Raw genomic sequence first — 24351 nt, 5'->3', positions numbered from 1 at the left:
TAGTCCTTTGATGGAAAACTAGGGAAGGGAGGTTTGTCAGAGTCCTGGGCAGAGCAAAACCACCACCTTAGCCCAATGAAAACAGGCTCAGACTGGATACCAAAACCACCAGAAATTGCACTGAGGATTAAAAACACGAACAGACAAGACATTGAATTATTGACCATTAATAAAGGTGTATGTCAAGGAAAAATTTAATATATTTTATTTAGCTTGTTCCCTATGGTGGAAATAAGACATTTTGATTAATTAATAGAAAATAGTGTATCCTCTATTTTCTCCCCTCCATGTTCTTGTGCTATCTTTTGCAATTCATTGTCAATTCTTGAGTAATTTTAAAAGATAAACACGTATTTTACTTTGTAGCGAGAGGATGAAAACACAATGAATAGCTCTGAGTATAAACCAGGGAACGCCAAGCTTTATTCATCTTTGTTCTTTCCTCACAGAACAAGTTTATTATGGCATTTATACGGGAAAAAAAATTCATTGTATTTGATATAGAAAAGGGATGTTGTCAATAATTATTTCTGAGCCAGAGTCCTGTCAGCAGGAATGGAACACAATTGCCTCCCCAACCCACAACGAAAAACTCAGATTAGTTGACTTGCAACACTCTGTCCATTGCTTGTATTCTTCCTGCATTCTCAGCAAGATTATTGCAAAATGTTGGTACATATTCCACAGTTGCAGAGACAATTTCTCATTAGACCTGTAACTTGACAGAGGACCATATTACAAAGGAATATGGAAAAGCAGATTGTGCCAATAGCATATTTTCAATGCCTCTCTTTTTTATTTGCATCCACATAGTTGAAGAGGAACAAAGCTGGCCCTGGGCAAAAAGATGAAGTGGGAAATCTAAGCTGAGCTTCTTTCTGTGGTCTCTAATCCTCCTGAGTTATGAATTCTCCCCAGCTTCCAAAACCCCACCCAAAGCTCACACATACATATACACATACCTCAAACTCTCTTTCCTCTTGGTTTCAGGTCAAAGGCTGACAGCAATTTTTGATTCCCAGCATAAATGATTCTAAGCCAAAAAACTGACTTTCTCTGAGATATCTGCATTTTAATCTAAACTTCTGTTTGTGAGATAAAAAAACCTTCTCCAGTTAGACAGGGGTAAAGGTAAAAGACAGTGTTCAAGGAAAAAAGGTGAAACTGAGAGGGGGAACGAGACAAATTTTTGGAAGAAGGTCAAGCAGGTCCTTTTGTTTTGCCAAAAAATTGTACCAGTCACCTCTCAGAATCAGTTTTGAAGGCAAGCGTGTTCAGTTGTATCAGAAAAATGAAAGGAAACTGTGTATAGAAGTAATCAACATGAGGAAGGTCCACACACTTATTCTCACAATTCTACAAGCCTTATTCAACTGCTTCCATTTAAAAAGAAAAGAGGAGAGACCTTCAAGATGGCAGAGTAGTGAGATGTGGAGATTGCCTTCCTCCCCACAAATACATCAGAACTACATCTATGCATGGAACAACTCCTACAGAACACCTACTGAACGCTGGCAGAAGACCTCAGACTTCCCAAAAGGCAAGAAACTCCTCACATACCTAGGTAGAGCAAAAGAAAAAAGAAAAAACAGAGACAAAGGAATAGGGATGGGACCTGCACCTCTGGGAGGGAGCTGTGAAGGAGGAAAAGTTTCCACACACTAGGAAGCCCCTTCACTGGTGGAGACGGGGGGTGATGGGGGGAAGCTTCGGAGCCACGGAGGAGAGTGCAGCAACAGGGGTGCAGAGGGCAAAGCAGAGAGATTCCCGCACAGGGGATAAGTGCCGACCAGCACTCACCAGCCCGAGAGGTTTGTCTGCTCACCTGCCAGGGTGGGCGGGGGTTGGGAGCTGAGGCTGCAGCTTCGGAGGTCAGATCCCAGGGAGAGGACTGGGATTGGCTGCGTGAACACAGCCTGAAGGGGGCTACTGCGCCACAGCTAGCCGGGAGGGAGTCTGGGGAAGAGTCTGGACCTGCCTAAGAGGCAAGAGACCATTGTTTCGGGGTGCACAAGGACAGGGGATTCAGAGCACCGCCTAAACGAGCTCCAGAGACGGGAGCGAGCCACAGCTATCAGCGCAGACACCAGAGACGGGCATGAAACGCTAAGGCTGCTGCTGCCGCCACCAAGAAGCCTGTGTGCAAGCACAAGTCACTATCCACACCTCCCCTCCCGGGAGCCTGTGCAGCCCGCCACTGCCAGGGTCCCGTGATCCAGGGACAACTTCCCCGGGAGAACGCACGGCGCGCCTCAAGCTGTTGCAACATCACACTGGCCTCTGCCCCCTATTCCATACCCCCCATTCCATACCCCACCCTCCCCCAGGCCTAGCCCCCCATTCCATACCCCACCCTCCCCCAGGCCTGAGTGAGCCAGAGCCCCCTAATCACCTGCTCCTTTAACCATGTCCTGTCTGAGCAAAGAACAGACGCCCTCAGGCAACCTACTCGCAAAGGAGGGGCCAAATCCAAAGCTGAACCCCAGGAGCTGTGCGAACAAAGAAGAGAAAGGGAAATCTCTCCCAGCACCCTCAGGAGAAGCGGATTAAATCTCCACAATCAACTTATGCACCCTGCATCAATGGAATACTTGAATAGACAATGAATCACCCCAAAATTGAGGCAGTGGACTTTGGGAGCAACAATATATATATTTTTTTCCTTTTTCTCTTTTTGTGAGTGTGTATGTATATGCTGCTTGGGGTGATTTTGTCTGTATAACTTTGCTTTCACCATTTGTCCTAGGGTTTTGTCTGCCCATTTTTTTTTTTTTTTTCTGTATAGTGTTTAGCACTTGTTATCATTGGTGGATTTGTTTTTTGGTTGGGTTGCTCTCTTCTTTCTTTATTTTTTTCTTTTTCCTTTTTTTATTACTTTTTAATTGTTTAATTTATTATTTTTTAATTTTTATTTTAATAACTCTATTTTATTTTATTTATTTATTTTCTTTCTTTCTTTCTTTCTCTCACCCTTTTCTTCTGAGCCATGTAGCTGACAGGGTCTTGGTGCTCCAGCTGGGTGTCAGGCCTGTGCCTATGAGGTGGGAGATCCGAGTTCAGGACATCGGTGCACCAGAAACCTCCTGGCTCCACGTAATATTAAACAGTGAAAGCTCTCCCAGAGATCTCCATCTCAACGTAAGACCCAGCTCCACTCAACGACCAGCAGGCTACAGTGTTGTACACCCTATGCCAAACAACTAGCAAGACAGGACCATGACCCCAACCATTAGCAGAGAGGCTGCCTGAAATTATAATAAGGTCACAGACACCCCAAAACACACCACCAGACCAGGTCCTGCCCACCAGAAAGACAAGATCCAGCCTCATCCACCAGAACACAGGCACCAGTACCCTCCACCAAGAAGCCTACACAACCCACTGAACCAACCATAGCCACTGGGGGCAGACACCAAAAACAACAGGAACTATGAACCTGCAGCCTGTGAAAAGGAGACCCCAAAAACAGTAAGTGAAGCAAAATGAGAAGAGAGAGAAACACACAGCAGATAAAGGAGCAAGCTAAAAACCCACCAGACCAAACAAATGAAGAGGAAATAGGTAGTCTACCTGAAAAAGAATTCAGAGTAATGATACTAAACATAATCCAAAATCTTGAAAGTAGAATGGAGAAAATACAAGAAACGTTTAACAAGGACCTAAAAGAACTAAAGAACAAACAAATAATGATGAACAACACAATAAATGAAATTAAAAATTCTCGAGAAGGAATCAACAGCAGAATAACTGAGGCAGACGAACAGATAAGTGACCTGGAAGATAAAATAGTGGAACTAACTACTGCAGAGCAGAATAAAGAAAAAAGAATGAAAAGAATTGAGGATAGTATTAGAGACCTCTGGGACAACATTAAGCACACCAACATTTGAATTATAGCGGTCCCAGGAGAAGAAGAGAAAAAGAAAGCGACTGAGAAAATATTTCAAGAGATTATAGTTGAAAACTTCCCTAATATGGCAAAGGAAATAGTTAATCAACTGCAGGAAGCACAGAAAATCCCATACAGGATAAATCCAAGGAGAAACACGCCAAGACATCTCATTAATTAAACTATCAAAAATTAAATACAAAGAAAAATTATTAAAAGCTGCAAGGGAAAAACAACAAATAACATACAAGGGAATCCCCATAAGGTTAACAGCTGATCTTTCAGCAGAAACTCTGCAAGTGAGAAGGGAGTGGCAGGACATATTTAAAGTGATGAAAGGGAAAAACGTACAACCAAGATTACTCTACGCAGCAAGGATCTCATTCAGATTCAACGAAGAAATGAAAACCTTTACAGACAAGCAAAAGCTAAGAGAATTCAGCACCACCAAACCAGCTTTACAACAAATGCTAATGGAACTTCTCTGGCAGAAAACACAAGAGAAGGAAAAGACCTACAATAACAAACCCAAAACAATTAAGGAAATGGTAATAGGAACATACATGTCCATAATTACCTTAAATATAAATGGATTAAATGCTCCAACCAAAACATATAGACTGGCTGAATGGATACAAAAACAAGGCCCGTATATATGCTGTGTACAAGAGACCCACTTCAGACCTAGGGACACATACAAACCGAAAGTGAAAGGATGGAAAAAGATATTCCATGCAAATGGAAATCAAAAAAAAGCTGGACTAGCAATTCTCATATCAGACAAAATAGACTTTAAAATAAAGGCTATTACAAGGGACAAAGAAGGACAGTACATAATGATCAAGGGATCAATCCAAGAAGAAGACATAACAATTGTAAATATTTATGCACCCAACATAGGAGCACCTCAATACATAAGGCAAATGCTAACAGCCATAAAAGGGGAAATCAACAGTAACACAATCATAGTAGGGGACTTTAACACCCCACTTTCACCAATGGACAGATCATCCAAAATGAAGATAAATAAGGAAACACAAGCTTGAAATGACACATTAGACCAGATGGACTTAATTGATATTTATAGGACATTTCGTCCAAAAACAACAGAATACACTTTCTTCTCAAGTGGTCATGGAACATCCTCCAGGATAGATCATATCTTGGGTCACAAATCAAGCCTTGGTAAATTTAAGAAAATTGAAATCGTATCAAGTATCATTTCCAACCACAACGCTATGAGACTACATATCAATTACAGAACAAATCTGTAAAAATTACAAACACATGAGGCTAAACAATAGACTACTTAATAACCAAGAGATCACTGAAGAAATCAAAGAGGAAATCAAAAATACCTAGAAACAAATGACAATGAAAACACGACAACCCAAAACCTATGGGATGCAGCAAAAGCAGTTCTAAGAGGGAAGTTGAGAGCAATAAAATCCTACCTCAAGAAACAAGAAACATCTCAAATAAACAACCTAACCTTACACCCAAAGCAATTATAGAAAGAAGAACAAAAAAACCCCAAAGTTAGCAGAAGGAAAGAAATCATAAAGATCAGGTCAGAAAAAATGGAAAAGAAATGAAGGAAACAATAGCAAAGATCAATAAAACTAAAAGCTGGTGCTTTGAGAAGGTAAAGAAAATTGATAAACCATTAGCTAGACTCCTCAAGAAAAAAAGGGAGAAGACTCAAATCAATAGAATTAGAAATGAAAAAGGAGAAGTAACAACTGACACTGCAGAAATACAAAGGATCATGAGAGATTACTACAAGCAATTATATGCCAATAAAATGGACAACCTGGAAGAAATGGACACATTCTTAGAAAAACACAACCTTCCAAGATTGAACTAGGAAGAAATAGAAAATATAAACAGACCAATCACAAGCACTGAAATTCAGACTGTGTTTAAAAATCTTCCAATAAACAAAAGCCCAGGACCAGATGGCTTCACAGGCGAATTCTATCAAACATTTAGGGAAGAGCTAACACCTATCCTTCTCAAACTCTTCCAAAATATAGCAGAGGGAGGAACACTCCCCAACTCATTCTACAAGGCCACCCTGATACCAAAACCAGAGAAAGATGTCACAAAGAAAGAAAACTACAGGCCAATATCACTGATGAACATAGATGCAAATATCCTCAACAAAATACTGGCAAACACAATCCAACAGCACATTAAAAGGATCATACAACATGATCAAGTGGGGTTTATCCCAAGAATGCAAGGATTCTTCAATATACGCAAATCAATCGATGTGATACACCATATTAACAATTGAAGAAGACAAACCATATGATCATCTCAATAGATGCAGAAAAAGCTTTTGACAAAATTCAACACCCATTTATGATAAAAACCATCCAGAAAGTAGGCATAGAGGGAACTTACCTCAACATAATAAAAGCCATATATGACAAACCCACAGCCAACATCATTCTCAATGGTGAAAAACTGAAACTATTTCCACTAAGATCAGGAACAACACAAGGTTGTCCACTGTCACCACTATTATTCAACATAGTTTTGGAAGTTTTATCCACAGCAATCAAAGAAAAAGAAATAAAAGGAATCCAAATCAGAAAAGAAGAAGTGAAGCTGTTACTGTTTCCAGATGACATGATACTATACATATAGAATCCTAAAGATGCTACCTGAAAACTACTAGAGCTAATCAATGAAGCTGGTAAAGTAGCAGGATACAAAATTAATGCACAGAAATCTCTTGCATGCCTATACACTAATGATGAAAAATCTGAAAGAGAAATTAAGGAAACACTCCCATTTACCACTGCAACAAAAAGAATAAAATACCTAGGAATAAACCTACCTAGGGAGACAAAAGACCTGTATGCAGAAAACTATAAGACACTGATGAAAGAAATTAAAGATGATACAAACAGATCGAGAGATATACCATGTTCTTGGATTGGAAGAATCAAACTGTGAAAATAACTATACTTCCCAAAGCAATCTACAGATTCAATGCAATCCCTATCAAACTACCAATGGCATTTTTCACAGAACTAGAACAAAAAATTTCACAATTTGTATGGAGACACAAAAGACTCCAAATAGCCAAAGCAACCTTGAGAAAGAAAAACGGAGCTGGAGGAATCAGGCTTCCTCACTTCAGACTATACTACAAATCTACAGTAATCAAGACAGTATGGTACTGGCACAAAAACAGAAATACAGATCAATGGAACAGGATAGAAAACCCAGAGATAAACCCACGCACATATGGTCATCTTATTTTTGATAAAGGAGGCAAGAATATACAGTGGAGAAAAGACAGCCTCTTCAATAAGTGTTGCTTGGAAAACTGGACAGCTACAGGTAAAAGAATGAAATTAGAACACTCCTTAACACCATACACAAAAATAAACTCAAAATGGATTAAAGCCCTAAATGTAAGGCCAGACACTCTAAAACTCTTAGAGGAAAACATGGGCAGAACATGACGTAAGTCACAGCAAGATCCTCTTTGAACCACCTCCTAGAGAAATGGAAATAAAAGCAAAAATAAACAAATGGGACTTAATGAAATTTAAAGCTTTGGCACAGCAAAGGAAACCATAAACAGGACAAAAAGACAACCCTCAGAATGGGAGAAAATATTTGCAAATGAAGCAACTGACAAAGGATTAATATCCAAAATATACAGGCAGCTCATGCAGCTCAATATCAGAAAAACAAACAACAAATCTAAAAATGGGCAGAAGACCTAAATAGATATTTTTCCAAAGAGGATACACAGATAGCCAACAAACACATGAAAGAATGCTCAGCATCACTAATCAATAGAGAAATGCAAATCAAAACTACAATGAGGTATCACCTGACACCAATCAGAATGGCCATCATCAAAAAATCTACAAACAATAAATGCTGGAGAGGGTGTGAAGAAAATGGAACTTTCTTGCACTGTTGGTGGGAAAGTAAGTTGATACAGCCACTATGGAGAACAGTATGGAGGTTCCTTAAAAAAGTAAAAATAGAACTACCATACAACCTAGCAATCCCACTACTGGGCATATACCCTGAGAAAACCATAATTCAAAAAGAGACATGGACCACAATGTTCATTGCAGCTCTATTTACAATAGCCAGGACATGGAAGCAGCCTATGTGTCCATCGACAGATGAATGGATAAAGAAGATGTGGCATATATATACAATGGAATATTACTCAGCCATAGAAAGAAACAAAATTGAGTTATTTGTAGTGAGGTGGATGGACCTAGAGTTTTTCATACAGAGTAAAGTAAGCCAGAAAGAGTAAAACAAATACTGTATGCTAACACATATATATGGAACCTAAAAAAAAAAAAGAAATGGTTCTGATGAAACTAGGGGTAGGACAGGAATAAAGACGCACACATACAGAATGGACTTGAGGACACGGGGAGGGGGAAGGGTAAGCTGGGAGGAAGTGAGAGAGTGTCATGGACATATATACACTACCAAATGTAAAATAGATAGCTAGTGGGAAGCAGCCGCATAGGACAGGGAGATCAGCTCCGTGCTTTGTGACCACCTAGAGGGGTGGGATAGGGAGGGTGGGAGGGAGGGAGATGGAAAAGGGAGGAGATATGGGGACATATGTATATGTATAGCTGATTCAGTTTGTTATAAAGCAGAAACTAACACACTATTGTAAAGCAATTATACTCCAATAAAGATGTTTAAAAAAAATAGAAGAAAAAGAAAAGAAAAGGAAGGAAGGAATAGCGAGAGGGAAGGAGGGAAGGAGAGAAAAAGTATTCCCCACAAGGGCCTTTGGCCCTAAGGAAGCAACATACAAGCATAATTTGTTTCTTCTAATCCTAGCGGACTCTAATTCCCACGTCTTACTTAGAATTTGGGTTCTGAAGTCTGTTTATATGGTGAAAATCACATACAATCAACCATCAAGAATTTTGCTCAGTGATATCATTTCACTGAGTTCAACACTGACCCAGGGTTTTCTTGTTCCCTGCAGTTGTGGAGGCAGGTTACTGCCCACTGTGTGAGGCATGCAGCAACTGATTCTGAGAGAAAGTAGAATTCCGTCTCAGATTATGCTGTGTGCAACATTACTGGGTGGAGTGACTGGTACAATTGTTCACTTTTATGGCCAAGGAATCTGGAAGCTTCCCGGCTAAGAATTGGTTTGTCAGCCCCAAACTAGCATGATGATTTAACTATTACCCTAACAGGAGCACCCATCGGTTCTTGACTCAGAGACTGCTTCTTAAGTCAGTTCCAAATCTCAGTCCTTAAGACTGGAACTTCTGGGAAAGGAGCCCCTAGTTATGATCTTAAAAAACCTCTGAAGTGAAAAGCAGCATGGCAGGGAATAAATGAAATGGCAGGAAGAGAGGGGCATAAAGCTCTGGCATTAGGTTTCAGCTAAAGCACTGAAGACAAATGCACACGGATCTGGAGTACAGTGATGGTCAAATGTAGAATTTTTTCTTTTAAAATGTGTTCACATCTCTGAGTGTGAATATATGATCATTAGATAGTGAGTGGTAATAGGAGGAACTGTAAACATTAACATAGTTTTAAGACACCAGTGAAGTGATAGAGAAAAGAAGAAACTACAAATTTGATTTCACAATGAAAAAGAAATGCTAGTTACAGAAATTCCCATAAATTTCATAGCATTGATGGTCGTTGCTGTGCAGAATAAAAGGTATTATACTTATTAAAAGTATGCTAAATTACTGCTGCTTTGTTTGATTTCATGTGTTCTTGCATACTTAGTATATGCTCTTTTGCATGCTCTGCTCACTGTTGTTTTTAGTCCAAATGACTTGAAATGTAATTTGTTTTGTTCACCATCACAAAATATTATTTAGGAGGAATGCAAATTTATATTTCAGCATTACTGACAGTATTAATATGAGTGCTTTATCAAATAATATCATATAATTATAAGAAGCCTCTTCAAAATAAATATTTATGCCAAGGTGAATTTTCTTTTTTATAAGAAAATATAATATCTATGCACATATATATTATGGTTCAGAGATTGACAGTTCATTACATTTATTGTGAAAAATAGTGCAAGTATCATTTGGAATCATACTAGCATACCCCCAAATGCCATTAGCTTATGATGATGGAAATTTCTCATTCACTTTGCAATTCAATGCTGATATTCCTGTGCAAAGAATTGCTTTCTTCCATGTAGTGATTCAGGGACCCAGGATCCACCTACTTTGTAGGTCTTCTACCCACCAGGGCTTCATGGTCCTCTGCGCCCAGCCAGTAGAAAAAGAAAGAATATGGAAAGAGCATATCTATTTTTTAAAAGGTTTGCCTTAGAAGTGACACATTATTTCCACCATTTTTCCACTGCATTTTGCTTGACTACTACCACCTAAGGATTTGCTGCCATCACTCTTTCTCCCAGGTCTCCTAGTTCATAAAAGTTATTCTTTTGTCCCACTTCCCATTAGGAAATTAAGAACACAGGCACTGAGGACTGAGCAGGACAGTGAGGAAAAGCTAAGTGGAGGTCACTTATTGATCCTAGGAATCAGGTCATTGATGATCTAACATCAGTACAATTGCAGGGAAAATGTTAAGCTGGGAGCCACTGGTCCTACATCATTATCCCATTGGCATCTCTTCCCTTAACTTGCTGGGTAAACTTGGAAAAACAGTTGTGCTCTTTGAGCCTGTATTTTTGTAGTTACAAAATAAGGGAACTGTACTAGGGACAACCTCATAAACCATAATTTGAGATTAAATTACTACTTAAGGTTGCATTAAGTAATAACCTCATGGTCCTGCCAATGGTAAATGTATGTTTTCACTTATTGTTCTCGAAATATTAAAAACAACTCAGAGACTTTATTATCGTAGTACTACTACCACTACAACTATTACTGCAATTTGAATTAAAATGGCTCTATTGAGCACTTACTATATTCCATACATTCAGCTAAGTGAAATGTATATCAAGCTCAATCAGCATAAGTAGCACAACTGAGAGACATCCCGAGCCAACTCTGAAACCGTAACTCCTCATGGCTGGATTATACTAGACTCACAGACCACTGTAGGGAACCAATGGATAAGAAGAATTATCATTAGGTGGTTCTACCATATCTGTGTATCTGTGAACTCAGACCAAAGAGTAAAAAATCACTCTGGCCCATGATTCCACCTGCTTCAGTTTGAATACTTAGTATCAGTTTCCTCATTTAAAAAATAAAATTTATATAACTTACCCTACCTCCTTCAAATGCCTTAAGTACCAATTAAGCCACTGCTCCAAAGCAGTAAAAGCCCAACTTTTGAGAATTAACTGTATGAACATAAGGTAATGCAGCCAACTCAGTTATCCATGGTAAGAGATGACAAGGAACAGTAAGGCTAAATTAAATATACAGGTGTCTCCAAACCACATTTTTGCCATTCACCTAAGCTCTTAACCAGTGCTAATAAGCTGCAAAATAAATAGATTTGAATTTTATCACTTTACCTCTGCACCGCCTACTCTTGTCTGTTTTAAGTGCTAATGGGCAGTCAGCCACCCTTTAAAAGGCAGGAAAAGCAGAGGCTGGACTGTGCAATCAATAGACTGGATAATTAGCCCCTGAGTAATTGAGAGTTAACTGTCTTATATTAACTTCACCCCATTACTCCCAGAATATGAACAAGCCAGAGGAAGTTGAACTTGAATATGAGAGAGCAAAAGAAAAAAGAAGGGCAGTAAAGGAACACAGTCCTTTACCTTGGGGTTATCATATGATGTGAACTCTAATGACACAAAACCAAATGACAACAGCAGCCTTGCAAGGTAACTCCAAACATGACAAGATGGCCCACGAGAACTGTAAGGGAGTTGTTTCCCCTCAGCACCAAATTATTTTTCTCTTTTCTTCCTACAACAAAAGACTCACTCCAGGCTTTGGCTGTGTTCCCAAAAGACTGGGTAATTAAGCAGGTAAGATTTCCAAGGAGAAATAAATATTTTCCAGTTACTAGACACTGTCATTGGGCTTTGATTCAAATGTGTATAATTTCTGAACAGAAAACATAATGAAAGGAATGTTTCACAAATTAATATAAAGCCCAAAGGCATACCTGGCAGTCTTTTACATGAAATCATTGTCTTTCATAAGCCAGGAATGTTGACGGAGTACCCATCTTGGAAAATGTTTTTCTCCTTGTAGTATTAGCACTGGTTTTACAGAAGGAAAACTCAACTTGAAGAAAAATACTTATAAAATACAACCTAAGCCTATTTTTTCTAGGTGTGAAGGCATTTTAAAAAATAATATTGGTTTCAGCATTATCAGTGAAAATGGTGGCTCTTATTCAGAGATTGAGAAGATAAAGAGAAGGCTTAAATGAAATGCATAATTTCATAGAGTGACTAATTCAAATTAGAGGTTTGGATATAGATGCTGGGCTCTAGGACCAGAACTCCAAACTACTATTCTCTAAAAATAACGTGAAACTCTGAAAAGTAAAATGGCCTAAGAAGCTGAGGAAATTCCCCCAAAATATAATTTTAACTATGCAATGACAATGAGTCAAGTACAGGTTGAATGAACAATTTTAGGATGTTGGAAAATGACTGAGTCATCACTGGGAAGAATGAACAAATTTTTTCCCTTACAGTGGAGACAGGTTTAGGGTGATCATCCTACACTCTCTTGTCTGTTCTCCCTATAGCAAAAAATAACATAATGGTTTAACCAGGCAATGGGGATATACTTAGTGTGATTACAGTTTATATGAACTTGACTTAGGAAATTTGAAATAATGTGATAAAAAATATATTTATAAATCTCATTTTATGCAAAATAGACAATAACATGAATATCAAAGAATTAAACACATCAAGAATTGCTTAATTTCTAAGACAGTGGTGAGCTGGCTGAATTTTAAATTCATCTGAATCAGTAAATACTCTTATTATGTGAGCAACACATTTTTATGTTTTGCATATAATTCAGGGTGCATATTATGTCATCATTTTAATGTTCACCATCAGCCTGATTTAAAATCTTTTTATAGTCTTTATTTTGCAAATGATTAAGTGGCCATAATGGTGCTTAGTGCCAGAGGAAAAAAAATCCTGAAATCAATAATTTGGTAGTAAAATTTTGAGGCAATAAAATATTGAGATAAAGACTGTGCCTGTTTATCAACTTATTGTCTGTTGGATTCAAATACATCCTTCATTGCCTGCTCAATGAAAAACAGAAGGACCCTTTAAGTATTTTTTCCTTTGCTAGTTGGCATGATGTTAAGCTTTGTCAAGAGGGTGCAGGAAGGACACTGCATGAGAAAAGGGCTTTCCTTCTGGGTTCTGGTGTGCTCCTAGGCAGGCCCCTGCAACGCAGGCAGCTTCTCCTGTAGCACATACTTGCACTGGCAGCACAGAAGCTTCCCTAGCACCTGGCTCCTGTCATGTATATGTGTGGTAGTAGCTGCACCCAGAGGCCAGAAGTTTCCCCAGTCATCTGCCTCAGGCAGTTCTGTAACCGTGGACATCATGGTGAGCACCTTCCCCGGCACTGTCAGAGGCAGATTTCTGACAAGTTCTAAAGGGCAGATTTCTAGCAGATTCTACCAGAGCAGCAACACAATGATTTATCTGCCATCCAGCAAGCTACATCTGTGCCATCTCTTTCAAGTTCTGCATCTCAGGCTTGGACAGGCAATTCTTCCTTGGGTCCTTTATCTTATCCCTAGGGATAGGGGTTATTCTTTGTATCAACTGATTCTACATTCTTCAGAATTTGCTATTATTAGCCAACTCCTAGTAACTATAATCCCCTTTATAGCTAATAATTCTTTATTATAACTTTCCTTGTTCAAATCACTTCGTGGATTCTGTCTTCCAAATGGACTCTGACTGATACAAACTATGGCAGAACCACTGTGATTCTGCATAATGTTAATATTAAAGAGATCACTGTAAATATCTTAGAGAAAATTCTGAGAAAAGAAAAACAATTTTTAAATTATGCTAGAAATGTGAATATTTGTGCATTTGAAGTAGGCATCCACTGTTTATATTTATTCTTCTAAGAAATTCTCTTGAATTAGGATAATTTTAAATTATGCTAGGTCTTCAGGAACCCATCCCTTATATGTGACTGTTCCATACACGCACAAAAGCTTTCTAAAATGTTGTTGATGTCTTACGCAAGACACGATCTCACTAAGTGTTGAGTCTACAATTTATGCATAAATATAATGTTTTATAACTGCAAATATGAAACCACACACGGACCAAAATTACAGAATGTTTAAAAATATTTTGAAATTGCAATGAGGTATGACTTTGTTCTCAAAGCAACATTCTTTTATGCATCTCTTACCAGAACCTGCATCATGCTGATCCTGTCTGTTCAGTCACGTATCTTTTTCCTTGCACTGAAAAGGAGTCACGGGGGGAATAAACTACTAGGCAGAATGGATTAGCATCCAGCTTGCAGACCACTGTGAATATTTATAGAGCATTTGAGTATCATTAGCTGAGTCTTTTTCTCAAAGCACTGTTTTTTTTTAATATGCGATCAGAATAATACCTGAGAAAAGACAAGTCTGTGCGTGTACACGGACATATATGTACATGTGCTCACATCTGTGTAACTTGCCCACTGGCATTTTTCCTATGGTATTCTCAGTCTCCTTCTTAGGCACAGTTCTGTCTTTCATCTCTCATTTTAGGTATCTTACAAAGTCTGGAACTAGACCTTTTTCTGGAGACATGAGAAATGGAAGCAGAGTTCACTTTATGAAAACAAGACAGGCTCCTTCAAGAGAAATCAAGAAATACAGATAAGCAGTGCTTGCTTCGGCAGCACCTATACTAAAATTGGAGCGATACAAAGAAGATTAGCATGGCCCCTGTGCAAAGAAATACAGATAAGCAGAAGTCTATAACTAATACCCATAATTCCTCTAACTTATCTAGAGTCAATTTCTGTTACCACCTTGTATACACATACACATGTATGCACATTCACATATGCAAATCACATTCTCCAGGATATTTTTCTTAATATGAAATATTTGCATTTTGTTTTGTAACAGATTTTTCCAATTAGTCCACTTGTATTATATTTTATATTCAGTACCACAACACTTCAGTATCGAAAAGAGTACAAGGTAATATTAAATAACTAAAAGAGGAATATGAAATACAAAAGAATTATTTTTTTTTAAGTCTGAAAAAACCCTCGAACTAGGAATATTTATTTTCTAACAAAGCATTGTGTTGACCAAACAAATTGCTTTTGGCTAAGTCCCCTTCTTTTGGAGGAAAACAGCACTGTTTTTAATAATCAGAATTATTGAAATGCAACTAAAAGTGCATGAAGTATGTCCAGATATATCAGAAATAGTGGTCAGATCAAAAGTTTAAGGTTCAAAAGACTGAGATCTAGAATAGGAAACATCGAAGCAGATCAGGCCAGTTGGTTCTCACTAAATTTTATATTTTATTTCCATGCTCAAAAAGAAAAAGTTGATAAGCTGTCTCAAAGTCAGTTATGAAAAATCACTCTCTCTTTCACACAGGTTGGTCAAAACGAACTTCACAAATCAAGTAACTTAGTGAATTAAAAGTTTGCCACAGGATCAACACATACTTTCTCAGGCAGTGTGTGTGTGCACACGTGTCTGTATCTTAATCGTAGGAAAAGAGAACTGTCTAAAATACCTCAAGTAGGGACTTCCCTGGTGGTGCAGTGGTTAAGAATCTGCCTGCCAATGTAGGGGACAAGGGTTCAGTCCCTGGTCTGGCATAAAATATCTCAAGTAAAGGCTGTTCTTTGTTATACAATCATATCTCAGAAAAGTAACTTCACTGAAGTGTAAATTCCAGAATAGATTTTTTTCCTCTGCCAAGAAAACTAAAAGGATCAGATTTGTGTCACCATTATCTAAGAATAAGATGACATCCTACGTTATTTCAACCTGAGGGGATAAAGAATTTCCTAATATGTAATGATTTATTTTTGATGTTGAACAAGCCACTTGTGGAAATACGTAAGCCCATTTAATATATGTTTCAAAACATTATGTTGCTATTAGTAAACAGAATCCCCTATCAAAATTAAAGACTTAACAGCAGTAAATAAACTTACTTTATTGAAACATTAGACAGAAATAGAAAACACAACATTTTTCATACTTTTCACTTAAAAGAAATTACAATATGATTCCTAAAGGATTTCAATATAAAAGAATTTTCGTCCTATTTTTTAGTATTAATATACTGCTAATTTCCAACACAAGAAGATAACCCACAGAATCACATATTGGGAAGTTCAATTCTTTCAGGACGAATCTGGAAAACTTCCTGGATAATATATCTTCATAATAAATTACAGACAACTCACAGGTTTAGACTGATCAAAGAAGCAAAGAAGGATCAGTAATTACATTTATACTCGATGGACAGATTGTTCACCTAGGGAAATCTCTACACAGGGTTACCACCATCTGGCTGCTTTAGAAGGCATGACGTCATTACAATTAAACTCATAATATCCTGGCATTTAAACTCTGCAATTCCAAATACCCTACCCAAATACCCGTATCATGATTTAGTAAGCCTTCAGAATCACTAGAGAAGTGGCGATTCACTTTGGCAATTGAATGCCTACTACATTAAAAATCCCTGTTTTAAGAGGTATTGAAACATGCACAAAATAAGATCTCTACCCTCTAGGAATTAAAATATAATTAGGAGAGGACATAAATGTGAAAATTACAAATATTAGCTTGTTTTAAGAGACAGCATTCAAACAGTAAACCTTTACCCATGTATATTAAGTAAACTATGGTTTCAACCCTAGCCATAAATGTATTCCTAAATTACAGTACCCAAAAATCTTCATAATTTTTGAAACTTATGGGTATTCAAGTAAAATATTTTGCTGGCTTAAGTAGAAAAAGATCATCAGTAATTTCAGACTGCTTTCCTCTTATAAAATGCTGACTGTGAGAAAACCAAAACCTCAGCGACAATATCGCCTCAAACTACATTATAAACTATTGTTGGGATGAAAGTATTAAACGGTAGGAACACTATGGATCATCAAACACTTAATTAAGAATAAATGAAATCCTGAATCCTGTAAACAAATGTGAAAACTTGGGCAATGAGGTTGTCAGGGCAGGAGAAATTTCCCTCTACCACCTTGAGCTCTTGTGGCTGGAGTAATAATAAAACTGACACAAGGCAGATTAACAGGAGATAAAGAAACAAATTTTAATTCATACACACAAAGATCTCATAGAAACAGAATATAAGATGTGGCCAGAGCAGGCAGCTTTTATACTTTTTAGACAAAGAAACAATAAATTTATGAGCAACTGACATGACAAAAAAACTTAGGTTTTAGGTGAAATTCATTAATTAATTAATAATTAGTGAAGAATCTAAACAGAGTTTGGGCTTTGGGTAGTAAATTAAAGAAGTAACAAGGTTTGTTTATACAGATTTCACAGCCCGAATTCCCACTCTCTGGCCATAAGGGCATCCTTCTACCACGTGCAGGGAGGGCACCTTTCATATAAGGGATTTATTTCCTGCTTTCAGGGAAACAGAGAGGAGGATTGAAAGTGTTCCTCTTGCACCAACTGTTTCTTAAGTAATTTTAATTCAAAATAATCAATATCCCACTGAGAAATACTTTGGGTTTGCCTGCCCTGGACCCCAACAAGGTTAAATCTCTGATGTATAAACTCGAGAGGAGAGTCTCAGTAAATAATTACCGAGTATATTCAGAATTATTAAGTGTATAAAGAATAGAGGACTTATATATTATTATAAAACCCCTCATCAAATTCTCTGGGGTTGGGACACATAATTTTTCGAGGCAGAAGCCCGGTGTGTCCCCCTTTGCCTGACAAAGCAATAAAGCTATTCTTTTCTACTTCAAAAAAAAAAAAAGGAATAGAGGACTTATAAATCTTCCAGAGATATTTTGGATGGTGGGGAGATAGATAACCTCATTTTTATATTTCACAAAAACACACACACAAATAACCATAAGAGTCACAATGATCTCAAAAGGCCCACTGATGATAAAAAATCACAGCTGATTTAGGGTTAAATATTGTTTTCTCCAACATGCAATAACAATGGTTTTTCTGGGTAGACAACTACTGATGAAAAGAAGTTACACACTAACATTCACTCTAAAAGGTGGAGACAACAGTTTAGAAGTATCCTCAAATTTTGTTTTATAATTATAAAAAGTTGGATTCCAAACTTTCCTGATTTGGGGGAAATTGCTATCTGATTCTTAAGTGTCCTGAGAGTGTACCTTCACTACTTCTCAAAGAAAAGTACCAGAATTATCCCCCTTCAGAAGTCTGACTTCCCCATGATACATTTTGAATTGAACCATGGTTGACAGTTTTATTACAAATATGTTGCACTTGTAATTGTTACACCAAGGAAAGTGATTGAAAAAATTTGCAAAGTTATAAAATTGGACTTTAGTTTTATGGAGAATGAAGAAATAAATGTTAGCTTTAAAAATAGTATCCTCAGAGATGTATATATCAAGACAAAAAGATTCAAATTTGATTTATTATTCACTTTAGGTAGAGCACTTTCTGATCTGGAAAAAAAAAAAAACTGTCTAAAATTATTCCACTTTACATAAGTGGTGACAAATCACTACTTATAGATTTCTTTCCAAAAGTCTCACTGTCGGTGACATAAAAATTGCTTGAAAGGGTTCTGTGTGTTGCTATTTTAACATCTCTCACCACACTATACAAATGCCAGTCTGACCATTCTGCCTTTAGGGCTTTCACAAAGCAGCTTTCTTTAAAGGTTACAGGTGAAGTTATGTCTTCTAAGAATGTCAGCTCTCTTGACAGTTCTTCATGATGTCAACATGGTTGATACTAAAATTTAAGTAAGCATTTAATTTGGGAGAGGATTCTATTCACATTTGTTCATTGTTTAATATATTAGTTTTATTTTTAACAAAAGCCATCCTGCTTCATTTGCATAGCTTTTAGCTTTAATTCTTTTATACTTTTCGTCAGTTAAAATGACACCTTTAGACCTTTGGACCATTAGGCACTAGAGGGCAGATGTTTTATTTAGAAATAGTATTCAGTCCAACCTGGGTAAAGGACACTTAGTCACACTCTTCATTAGAAATCCTCATCAACAAAAGAGCAAACTGTAAAATTTTGATAACTCACTTGTGGTTAGAAGGGATTGAATCTTGTAACATTTAGAAAACTATTTTTGTATTATTTCACTTTTAAAAAGCTGAAAAATAAAATATAAGCTTTTTTGTATTTTTACACAACTCAAAAATGGAGTCACATAAGAAAAATAAGTGTGGCAAGCATTACATCATCAGCTGGGCAAATTATTATGCATTTTTGAATTAAAAGAAAAGTTGCACAGAAATTCAGTTTGTAATAAAATGAATTCTAATGCAAATATGAAACATTTTATTCTATCCTGGTGTTTGGAAAGGTTTACTTTCAATACCTGAGTAACAGCCCACAGACTAAGCTAATTAGTGTTCTAAATTGTATTAAAATATTCAATTATAAATTAGGCATTTTTAAACGTTTTCTATTTAAAAAACTGACTTGTTACTGCCTTGGGTGTTTTTGTTTTTTGTTTTTTGCTGGGTTTTTTTTAGTAACAATTGGGTTGGCAGTTTGGTAATGCTTTTGACAATGATTTAATGTCAACCAAAATATACCTTAAAAACTCAAAATGTATCTGACAAAGATGCAGAGAAAATATATAATTTAAAAGGTAGCCAGTCACAGCAAAGGGGATAAAGAACACAGCCTCACAACTAGCTGCTGGACAATCATCGACAGGAAGACACTGGAACTCACCAAAAAAGATACCGCACATCCAAAGACAAAGGAGAAGGCACAGTGAGACGGTAGGAGGGGCACAATCACAGTAAAATCAAATCCCATAACTCCTGGCTGGGTGACTCACAGATTGGAGAACACTTATACCACAGAAGTCCACCCACTGGAGTGAAGGTTCTGAGCCCCACGTCAGGCTTCCCAACCTGGGGGTCTGGCAATGGGAGGAGGAATTCCCAGAGAATCAGACTTTGAAGGCTACAGGGATTTGATTGGAGGACTTTGACAGGACTGGGGGAAACAGAGACTCCACTCTTGGAGGGCACACACAAAGTAGTGTGTGCATCGGGACCCAGGAGAAGGAGCAGTGACCCCAGGGGAGACTGAACCAGACCTACCTGCTCGTGTTAGAGGGTCTCCTGCAGAGGTGGGGGGGGTGGCTGTGGCTCACCGTGGGGACAAGGACACTGGCAGCAGAAGTTCTGGGAAGTACTCCTTGGGGTGAGCCCTCCCAAAGTCTGCCATTAGCCCCACCAAAGAGCCCAGGTAGGCTGCAGTGTTGGGTTGCCTCAGGCTAAACAACCAAAAGGGAGGGAACCCAGCCCCACCCATCAGCAGTCAAGTGGATTAAAGTTTTACTGAGCTCTGCCCACCAGAGCAACAGTCAGCTGTACCCACCACCAGTCCCTCCCATCAGGAAACTTGCACAAGCCTCTTAGATAGCCTCATCCACCAGAGGGCAGACAGCAGAAGCAAGAAGAACTACAATCCTACAGCCTGTGGAACAAAAACCACATTCACAGAAAGATAGACAAGCTGAAAAGGCAGAGGGCTATGTACCAGATGAAGGAACAAGATAAAACCCCAGAAAAACAACTAAATGAAGTGGAGATAGGCAACCTTCCAGAAAAACAATTCAGAATAATGATAGTAAAGATGATCCAGGACCTCGGAAAAAGAATGGAGGCAAAGATGGAGAAGATGCAAGAAATGTTTAACAAAGACCTAGAAGAAGTAAAGAACAAACAAACAGAGATGACCAATACAATAACTGAAATGAAACTACACTAGAAGGAATCAATAGCAGAATAAATGAGGCAGAAGAACGGTAAGTGATCTGGAAGACAGAATGGTGGAATTCACTGCTGCAGAACAGAATAAAGAAAAAAGAATGAAAAGAAATGAAGACAGCTAAGAGACCTCTGGGACAACATTAAATGCAACAACATTCACATGATAGGGGTCCCAGAAGGAGAAGAGAGAGAGAAAGGACCAGAGATAATATTTGAAGAGATTATATTCGAAAACTTCTCTAACATGGGAAAGGAAATAGCCACCTAAGTCAAGGAAGCGCAGCGAGTCGCATACAGGATAAACCCAAGGAGAAACACGCCGAGACACATAGTAATCAAAATGGCAAAAATTAAAGACAAAGAAAAATTATTGAAAGCGGCAAGGGAAAAAAGACAAATAACATAAAAGGAAACTCCCATAAGGTTAACAGCTGACTTCTCAGCAGAAACTCTACAAGCCAGAAGGGAGTGGCATGATACACTTAAAGTGATGAAGGAAAGAACCTACAACCAAGATTACTCTACCCGGCAAGGATCTCATTCAGATTCGATGGAAAAATCAAAAGCTTTACAGACAAGCAAAAGCTAAGAGAATTCAGCACCACTGAACCAGCTCTACAACAAATGCTAAAGGAACTTCTCTAAGTGGGAAACACAAAGAAGAAAAGGACGTACAAAAACAAACCCAAAACAATTAAGAGTATTGTCATAGGAACATACATATCAATAATTACCTTAAACGTGAATGGATTAAATGCTCCAACCAAAAGACACAGGCTCGCTGAATGGATACAAAAACAACACTCATATATATGTTGTCTACAAGAGACCCACTTTAGACCTAGGGACACATACAGACTGAAAGTGAGGGCACGGAAAAAGATATTCCATGCAAATGAAAATCAAAAGAAAGCTGGAGTAGCAACACTCATATCAGATAAGATAGACTTTAAAATAAAGACTGTTACAAGAGACAAGGAAGGACACTACATAATGATCAAGGGATCAATTCAAGAAGAAGATATAACAATTATAAATATATATGCATCCAACATAGGAGCACCACAATATGTAAGGCAACTGCTAACAGCTAAAAAAGAAGAAATCGACAGTGACACAGTAATAGTGGGGGACTTTAACACCTCATGTACACCAATGGACAGATCATCCAAAATGAAAATAAACAAGAAAACAGAGGCTTTAAATGACACAATAGACCAGAGAGATTTAATTGATATTTATAGGACATTCCATACAAAAACAGCAGATTACACTTTCTTCTCAAGTGCGCATGGAACATTCTCCAGGATAGATCACATCTTGGGACACAAATCAAGCCACAGTAAATTTAAGAAAATTGAAATCATATGAAGCATCTTTTCTGACCACAACGCTATGAGATTAGAAATGAATTACAGGGAAAAAAATGTAAAAAACACAAACACATGGAGGCTAAACAATACGTTACTAAATAACCAAGAGATCACTGAGGAAAGGAAAGAGGAAATCAAAAAATACCTAAATACCTAAAGACAAATGACAATGAAAACACGACGATCCAAAACATATGGCATGCAGCAAAAGCAGTTCTAAGAGGGAAGTTTACAGCTATACAAGCCTATCTCAAGAAACAAGAAACATCTCAAATGAACAATCTAACCTTAACCTAAAGGAACTAGAGAAAGAAGAACAAACAAAACCCAAAGTTAGTAGAAGGAAAGAAATCATAAAGGTCAGAGCAGAAATAAATGAATTAGAAACAAAGAAAACAATAGCAAATATCAATAAAACTAAAAGCTAGTTCTTTGAGAAGATAAACAAAATTGATAAACCATTAGCTAGACTCATCAAGAAAAAGAGGGAGAGGACTCAAATCAATAAAATTAGAAATGAAAAAGAAGTTACAACAGACCCCGCAGAAATACAAAGCATCCTAAGAGACTACTACAAGCAATTCTATGCCAATAAAATGGACAACCTGGAAGAAACGGACAAATTCTTAGAAAGTTATAACCTTCCAAGACTGAACCAGGAAGAAATAGAAAATATGACCAGACCAATCACAAGTAATGAAATTGAAACTGTGATTAAAAATCTTCCAACAAACAAAAGTCCAGGACCAGATGGCTTCACAGGTGAATTCTATCAAACATTTAGAGAAGAGCTAACAACCATCCTTCGCAAACTCTTCCAAAAACTTGTGGAGGAAGGAACACTCCCAAACTCATTCTACGAGGCCACCATCGCCCTGATACCAAAACCAGACAAAGATACTACAAAAAAAGAAAATTACAGACCAATATCACTGATGAATATAGATGAAAAAAACCTCATCAAAATACTGGCAAACAGAATCCAACAACACATTAAAAGGATCATACACCATGATCAAGTGGGATTTATCCCAGGGATGCAAGGATTCTTCAATATACACAAATCAATCAATGTGATACACCATATTAACAAATTGAAGAATAAAAACCATATGATCATCTCAATAGATGCAGAAAAAGCTTTTGACAAAATTCAACACCCATTTATGATAAAAACTCTCCAGAAAGTGGGCATAGAGGGAACCTACCTCAACATAATAAAGGCCATATATGACAAACCCACAGCAAACATCATTCTCAATGGTGAAAAACTGAAACCATTTCCTCTAAGATCAGGAACAAGACAAGGATGTCCACTCTCACCACTATTATTCAACATAGTTTTGGAAGTCCTAGCCATGGTAATCAGAGAAGAAAAAGAAATAAAAGGAATACAAATTGGAAAAGAAGTAAAACTGTCACTGTTTGCAGATGACATGATACTATACATAGAGAATCCTAAAGATGCTACCAGAAAACTGCTAGAGCTAATCAATGAATTTGGTAAAGTTGCAGGACACAAAATTAATGCACACAAATCTCTTGCATTCCTATACACTAATGATGAAAAATCTGAAAGAGAAATTAAGGAAACACTCCCATTTACCATTGCAACAAAAAGAATAAAATACCTAGGAATAAACCTACCTAGGGAGACAAAAGACCTGTATGCAGAAAACTATAAGACACTGATGAAAGAAATTAAAGATGGTACCAACAGATGGAGAGATATACCATGTTCTTGGATTGGAAGAAACAATATTGTGAAATGACTATACTACCCAAAGCAATCTACAGATTCAATGCAATCCCTATCAAATTACCAATGGCATTTTTTACGGAACTAGAACAAAAAATCTTCAAATGTGTATGGAGACACAAAAGATCCCGAATAACCAAAGCAGTCTTGAGGGAAAAGCTGGAGGAATCAGACTCCCTGACTTCAGACTATACTACAAAGCTACAGTAATCAAGACAATATGGTACTGGCACAAAAACAGAAACATAGATCAGTGGAACAGGATAGAAAGCCCAGACATAAACCATGCACCTATGGTCAACTAATCTATGACAAAGGAGGCAAGGATACACAATGGAGAAAAGACAGTCTCTTCAATAAGTGGTGATGGGGAAAACTGGACAGCTACAGGTAAAAGAATGA

The 24351-nt window shown here is 37.6% G+C and overlaps 1 pseudogene across 1 annotated transcript in view; it reads right to left on the bottom strand.

Annotated features, from left to right (window-relative positions):
• Positions 1-24351, bottom strand: part of LOC309622467 (acyl-protein thioesterase 1 pseudogene) — a 711313-nt pseudogene that overhangs the window by 406948 nt on the left and 280014 nt on the right. The gene's annotated exons all lie outside the window — the stretch shown is intronic.

The sequence above is a fragment of the Balaenoptera borealis genome, assembly GCF_965194805.1.
Source record: "Balaenoptera borealis genome assembly, chromosome: 2".
Lineage (NCBI taxonomy): Eukaryota > Metazoa > Chordata > Mammalia > Artiodactyla > Balaenopteridae > Balaenoptera > Balaenoptera borealis.
The sequence above is the reverse complement of the archived record's forward strand: the minus strand, read 5'-3'. Positions and strand labels throughout refer to the sequence as shown.